Here is an 8,167-nt window from a genome sequence, read left to right as displayed (position 1 = left end):
AAATGCCCCATTTGAAACTGGAAGTCTTTCCAGATGTGACCAAGATGGTTTCACTGGAAAAATGCCTCGTCTAAATATCTGTTGCAGAAATGGTTTCTGATTTGAAGACAACATTTATTTTAACTCAGTCGACTAGGGTCACATTTATTACTTTTTTCACAGCTTTTTGACTCAGTTTGTCGCATCACTATTTTGTACCAACATCTTATGATTTCATCCCAACTTACTTCAATTTCACATCTGTAAACAAATCATTTCACAAGTAGTCAGAAATCACTTACTGCTTACACAGTTCATTTCTCTTGGCAGTGAAGTTTTTTTAATGAGCTATCAAAACAAATATCCACACAAGGCTAGAGTCTGAAGGAAACTGACTTAAAATAAATGACAGTTTCAAATATTTGTCACATCCAGTGGACGGTGGTTCTGATCCCTGTGTGGTCCAGTTGAATCTGCTGAGCCCTGATCAAACGGAAATAACTCTTAGTGAACTCCCGCTGGTATATATTATTTATTTGAGACACAAGAGATTGTGAGTAGAGAATGAAAAAAACACTTTAGATAATTTTTTTCAAAGTATTTTCTTTCAGTCTGCAGGCAAGCAAATGAAAAATACATTTTCCTTCAACTACAGCTGAACAGAACTCCTAAAAAGAGTCTTACTGACTCAATTTTAACATTGCCGACCTTAAAGGCTCAGACAGGATTATTTTTAAGGTGAATTAATTTGTACTATAGAAGCTATTGATGCAAAGAGAATCTCTCAACTCCCTCTTCACCAGCTTTACGTGTTCAGAAACTAGGTGTTTGTGATTTTTCTTGCCTAAAAGCTCAAAGATGGAGTAGATGGAGAGAATTTATGGACATAAATGTTTAACTGAGATTAGTTCATAATCTCAGTTGTATTTTGGTTCTGAGTTTGAAGCTCTGGTTGCATGTTCAGTGTGTTCTCTTTCTGCTCCAGACTCAAGATTTTTCTCCAGGATTGCCCAGTATTTAACTCCATCCACCTACCCATCAACTCTAACAAGGATCCCCACAGTAAATGATGGCCTCTACCATGTTTTAAGATGGGGGTGATGGGCAGTGTGACTTTTTTGGCACTCAAAGCGTTTTGCAAGTAAGTATGAAGAGGGAAATCTCTTGCTGTAAATTCTCCAGGAAAACTACATGTTTTTTGTTTGTCCTGTATGGGTTGCATCAAACTTCAAATAGAACTTCACCACTGTTTACAGAATTTTATTTGCAAAAAAGACAACAACCATACTTCAGATTTAATGTGATATGATGTTTTTTTTCTCTTTTTTTTATTTTGGTGTGATTTATCATGTAAAATCCCAATGAAATCAAGTGAAGGTTGTGGCCGTAATAAGAGGCGTCAATACTTACAGATGGCTCTGTACAGATCCCAAACAGCTGGGTAAATTTCAACCCCTGCAGTAAGGAGAGTCGGGATTTTTGAGACTTTACTGCCGGCCCAGTGAGGAGCTCCAGTAGGGGGCTCATACCAACAGACCCCTCTGGAATCAACATGCAGATCAGGGGAGATTCGCTGCTGCAATAGTTATTTTTGTTTGTTCGTTTTTAATCGTAGCAAACCTACTGATGTAACTTTACAATTTCCCTACAATTTAGCTAAATGTAATGTTTCAGTTTTGATTTAACAAAAATAAGGAGGGTTGCAATCTGATAGGCTACAATAAAATGTAACACTTAATAGTAAAAGTGGGAGGGGGGATGGACCAGAGCAGATCCAACACAGTAAAGCGATTATCTCCACTTAAGATCAGACCCCCCTCTGTCACAGCAGAGCTCAGGCTGAGCTGAAACGCTCAGATGAACCAGCATGAGACCTCCCTCTTCAACAGGTGGGGAAAAGTAAGAAAAAGCGTGCACAGAGAGCGAAGGATGAAAAGACAGAAAACTCGAGCACCTGTTTTAGTCTTCCTTTTTGCGGGCCGGGGCTTGCTCTGCCCCGCCCAAAGCAAACCATTCATGTCTTAGTGCCTGCTCAGCTATGTGAGGGAGTGCTGGAGTCGGTTTTCAGGGGCGAGAAAGAGACGCTGGAATGGGAAAACAGCGGAGGTCGGCTTGTAATTATGGGTAACAATTGTTGACGGCTGAGGCGCTGAATCAGATTCAGCGGCTTTTCAATGCTGCCTCAGCTGTGATACGTGTATATAGAGAAGAAAGAATAAAACCCTGAAGAAGAACCAAAGATCTCATGAGGAGCAGGTGCTTGGTGAGTTGTCCTGAACTGTTTGAACACATCCAAACATTCGCTGCCTTGTTATCTGATCCATTCCCTGCAAAAATACAACAGCAGGCTTTCAGATTCTCTCCCACCTCATATCTAACTGTGCTCACACTTGATGCCGGCATGCATTTAGAGCTCACTGGAGGCTCATTAGCCTCCTGGTGTGGGGGGGTTAGAGTGGGGAGGGGGTTCAGGGCTTCAAAGTGGCAGGATCATTGGAGAGTCACCCAGCAATCCTACCATGGGGGGTCTGGAGCCGCAGCGTCTCACCCCTAATGAGAGGCCATGACACGCACACATATGCACACAGTTTGACCCCTACAGACCAGCTGGGAAAGAGAGGTTGACCCCTTCTCCTCCCTCGTCTCGCCCAGATTCAACTGCCTCGCATTCTGTGCCTCGTGAAAGTATTCGCACCTCTTTAACTTTTGTTTATGCATTTTGTTCCGTTACAGCCACAAATGTCCATGGAACAGGATGGCAGGTTTTCAAAACTATTTAGAACCAGATCAACCTTCCCGTGATTTCCAAATGTTCTGCAGCCGCTAACGTGTTTTCTTCCCAAATTGTCTTTGTATAGATCGATTCATCTTCCCTTTAGCTCTGAGGAGCTTCCCTGTTCCTACTCAAGAAAACTGTCCCCACTGCTAGGTGTTTATCAGGATGTGTTTAAGGACCAACAATTTTAGTTCTCAGTTCTCGAAGACCCCAGATGCAGCCATGATGCAGCCACCGCCATGTTTTCCAGCATTTCTAAGATATTTGCTGTATTTACACACAAGAACACAAAAATTAATGTTATTTTTGGATCTCGTGACATCTGTATGTTTCTGGCAGCGTTCAATTTTATTTCAGGGTATCGGGGTAAAATCTACTGAATATAAATGATGGTCAAATGGCCTTTAAAAAAAACTTTTGAAAAATGTTTATTGTTTCTTTATCATTTACAATCCCAACAAATAATTCAAAACTTATTGTTGTAATGACTTAATGGAAATCTGCAGAATCAAAACTATTGCTGTTTATCTAGAAATACTGGAATTTTATTTACTTATGATATTGGAAAAAAGTCTTGTAATAAATTAAAAAATATTAAGGAATTATTGACTTAAAGTAAGCTCTTATATTTAGCTGAAACTTACTTCTAGATTAGTTTTCTTTCTTATTTCAAGTGTACTAAAATATTTGCATTAGAAAATTGATGGGAAATACTTGGTAAGGCTTTGTGTTTATGCAGTGAATGAGTTTACTAATGTCCTATTACCACTACAGTCAACAAATTTCAATCCATTGGCACCTTTTGGGACACGGTGGAGCGAGCAGTACGCATCAAATACGATAAACAAATCATTGTGTTGATACAGATCAAAATCTTTGAAGAGTGTGTCAGAAACTTTGTTGAATTGATGTCATAAAGAATTAGGGCAGTTCTAAGGAGCAAGGAACACCTAAAACTGTGGCAGGTGCGTAGAGTTAAAGTTGTATAACTGTTTTTTTAGTGATCTGCATCCTATTTTCTTGCTTTGTTGTGCACTTTCTGCTTTAAATTAAAGAAAAAGAAATAGGTTCTTTTCATTTGTTTATATAAGCAGCATTTATGGATGACTATGCTGGATAAATGCTTATCTATTAAATGGGCTTTGACAGAATAATTAACTACTGCAGGTGTTTATCAGGATGTGTTTAAGGACCAACAATTTCAGTTCTCAGTTCTCTAAGACCCCAGAAAACCAGGAAATCAGGCATTTATCAATTAGCACAAGTGACTTCGAACATGTTTAGAGGCATGCTGGACTGGCAGAGTGGGGGGTAAGAATAGAGGAAGGGGAAATGAGAGAGCAGTGGGGGGTACTTTGGATTTGCTTTCTGCCAGAGAGGCAAGTGCACCACCACCAGCAGAAGCGGCAGCAGCAGCAGGGGGAAGGAGGGGTGCAGGGTCAAGGGAAGAGGCACCTTGCAACAGCTGGTCTCAATTATCCACGGAGGCACCGCTAAGTGTACCGGAGCATGTGTGTATGCAAGTGTGTGTGTAATGAGGAGGGGTGGAGGGGCTGAGACCACTGGCGCCAGGAGGGGTGCAAGAGGTCAGAGAGGATGAAGATTATAAAAATACTGGCAGCCAGTTGGCCTTGGTGCTGCTGCTGCTGCACGGTGCAAGTGTCTGGTAGAAATGTCTTGAATGCGTCACAGGACGTGGAGACGATGTGTGTGTTGAAGCGAATGTGAGCGTCCAGGATGTATCAGAGCCGTGTGATTCCAGAAACACCTTATATCTGGGGACATTTCAGAGGGGAAGAAGACTCCCAATAAGATTTAAATCAATTGTTGTTTTGGTCATTTATGAAATTAAATAAAATGCTATTTAGAAAATAATTTAAAAAAGATTTACTAAAGATTTTGGAATAAATTAGAGAAAGTGTAATACAAAACACACAACCAAACGTACAAACAAACTAATACGCTTCATTTATCCAAATTCCTCTGCTGGAGGAGATGTTTGCAAGCGTCTCTATGGTGCCATCTAGTGACAATCAGCTGCAATTGTGGAAAAGGATTTAGGGAGACGACGCTTTGGGAGCGTGAAGCAAAATGTGCGGCCCAATTTGGAAGTGAACACTTTTTAAAACGAGACCACGGTATTTACAAAGCGTTTATCATCACTATTATTCGACAAATGAGGAAAAGGTTGTGAGCCAATCTGTAAAAAATCTTGTTAAGAAAGGAAACATGGAAAGAAATTAACACCGCGCTACCACGAGAAAACAGTTGGAGGTGATCTCTATACAACAGCACAACCTGCTGGCAAAGTTAGAGATGACAGAGGATGTGCAAAAGCAACAAATTAGGTAATTAATCTATAGATTGGTGAGTTTCATTGCTTTGCTTTATGAAATATAAAAAAATATATATGTTGTAGTAATTTCTACGCCAATTAATTAGATCTTGAACAATAAAATGTATAGGCTCTAAACTGCATGCTATTTGAGCAATGATTATTTTTATTTCTTAAATGGAATATTTCATAGCAAAAGTTCACAAACACGGAACTTTTTTTTTAAAGGGGCGGGCGCATAGTACCATTTTATAGCATAATCAAGTATTTATATTACTTTCAGGGCTGTATATATCAAACATGACTTTAACGAAATGTAATTTCACAATTTGACTGCAGCTCCAAGGAGGAGCTGTGTGAGGGCAATCATTGAGAAACCGCTGAATGGGTGAAGGATTTCTCAAACAAGCAAAGAATCAAAAGCAACACTCCTTGTATGTTTTTGATGAGAATATAACATTAGGACGTGATATAAAGTCGATTTTTTTACACAATACATCTTCTTTAAAACTATATATTAAAGCTGATATCACTAAACAGATGAGAGGAAGAAAATTAGAATCTGAACCTTTCTCCTTTAGACATCGGTGTGTAAATTAGGCGGAGAATTCAGCACCATGGACAGATCTGCATAAGACAAGAGTGCTGTTCATGGTACTGAACTCACCAACAAGGGACAGACTTCATTAAATTCATTTTTGAACATAATTCTTCTGCTATGAATTGGTTTGTATAGGCTTCTTCTTCTTCTTTTACTTTTGCCTGTTGTTGACATTGTTGAGTTGCATTATTTGTCTCTATTGACGGCTAAAACTAATGTCAGGATCTTAGTGTGTGAACGTGAGATTCTTTTCTAAAAAAAAGTTCTTCGCTGTAGGGATGATGATGATGATGATGATAATTATTATTATTATTATTATTTATTTTGTTGTTGTGTTGTAGCACTTGGAATTTCTTTTGAAAATCGAAAATTGCGGAATTTAAATGATTTTCTGTTTGATTGATTTTTATGTTGACACAGTTATTATGTCCAATGATTAATAATTTTACCTGTTTGTCAAGCACTATAAAACTCCGGAGAAATCCTCAATCACAATTAAAACTGTGCGCAATTGCTTCCAAAAAGTTAAATGCTTGCTGTAGTTATTACAGGGGTGTCATAAACACCGAGTTTCTTGCGATAATTGCGAAATACATACAAACCACAATACCAGCGCAGAAAGCAGAAATATGTTGTTCGCATTTTCGCACAGGCTGTTGCGGTTTATGCTCACAATGCGGCGACACGTTGTCGTGCGACCCGATCGCTTCAACCTTCCGGTCTTTCCTGTCAACGCCCCCGAGGCTGTGCAGATCGACGCAGCTGACTCCAACAGAGAACAGACATGCGCAGCTTGCTCTGTGACGTCACAGTCTGCATCGTCACAGCCTTCGATCACCGAATTCCAAAAGGTTCAAACTTTGCAAGGATGTTTAGTTCTGTCACAATCATTCTGAGCAAAAGGCATGGAATGATGTTTGGTCCTAACAAAATTATTTTGAGCCAAACGGATGCAGGGATGTTTAGCTCTGACAAGATCCTCTTGAGCAAAAATTCATTCAAATGGACGGAGCACACCATTATCCACAGTAAGTTTGACTCATATCTTGTGGAAAATAAATTAGGAGAGGGCAGTTTTGGAAAAGTGATCCGCTGCAGGAACCTTCACACAGATGAACTTAGGGCCATCAAGGTTCTAAAGCGAAACACCAATGCAGGCAAAGCTGAAGTGAAAGCATTAAAAGCGATAAGACAGCTCGACGCTGACAAGACAAACTTGATCAAGTTTTACGAAGGGTTCAATTACAAAGGGCACAAGTGCCTTGTTTTTGAATTTCTGAGCAAAAGCTTGTATGACTTTTTCGTAGACAGAAAACTTCTGCCGCTGCACGTGTCTGAAATAAGGGTCATAGCTCAACAGCTGTTAGTGGCTCTGGATGCACTGAAAAGCATCGGCATTGTTCATTGTGATATCAAATCAGACAACGTAATGCTTGTGAACCACGAGTTGCAGCCGTTTAAGGTGAAGCTTATCGACTTTGGCAATGCCATGAGGAGATCCACGCTGGAAAGGGTTGAGATGATCCAAGCTCTCGGCTACAGAGCCCCTGAAGTGGTGCTGGGCCTGCCCTTGGAAGAGGGCGTTGACATGTGGGCTCTTGGTTGCGTTCTGGCCCTGGTTTTCATCGGAAGGCACATGTATCCCGTGCAATCTGAATATGAATTCATCAGAGTGATAACGAAGCTGCACGGTTTCCCCGAGGACGACGTTCTCAGGAAAGGGTTGAGGGTGAACACTTTCTTTACTTTCACTCAGGATTCGTTTTGGGAACTGAATACGAATGAGGAATATCAAAAACTGTCAGGGAAAAAAGTTGTCAAGCACAGTTGCATTGACAAATATATACAGACTTTTGATGAGTTGCCAAGGTTGCACCCAGGATTGGATGATCCTGTTGAAGAACAAGACACACAGGCTTTCATGAGCCTCCTTAAGCGAATGCTGCATGTCAATCCAGCAAAAAGGATCACCCCAAGTCAAGCTCTTGGCCATCGTTTCGTAACTATGTCACATCTTTCGTACAAAAGCAAGGGGCCGTACGTATCTTTGGCCCATGCAAACATGAGAGAGTCGCAGCTTGAGGAAGCAGAGGTTTTAAGGTATAAAACATCCAGTGAAACTCTGTGCAGATTTAATTCAGCTATTTCATGCTTTGACCACCAACCTGAAGAGGATTATGAAAATGAGGAACATATATTTTCAATAAAAGCTGGGAGGCAGAACACAGAAAGCCAAACTGACCCAGGATCACAGGGGGAAGTGGTGCACAGGCTCAAAACATCTCAGAAAGCGGTGGCAGCTTTACAGCAGTACAAGAAACTGTCATGCAAGAAAGGAAGAATTCTGATCCATGTGAAGCCCCAAATGTCAGCTCAGGAAACACCCACACCTGTCAGAAAACAAATACGACCAACAAAGCCGCAAAAGTGTGTTTCCAACACCAAACTGCCCAATCCATTAAAATCTGAAGGTAAG

This window comes from Xiphophorus maculatus, chromosome 1 (assembly GCF_002775205.1).
Source record: "Xiphophorus maculatus strain JP 163 A chromosome 1, X_maculatus-5.0-male, whole genome shotgun sequence".
In the NCBI taxonomy this organism is placed as follows: Eukaryota; Metazoa; Chordata; class Actinopteri; order Cyprinodontiformes; family Poeciliidae; genus Xiphophorus; species Xiphophorus maculatus.
The sequence above is the reverse complement of the archived record's forward strand: the minus strand, read 5'-3'. Positions refer to the sequence as shown.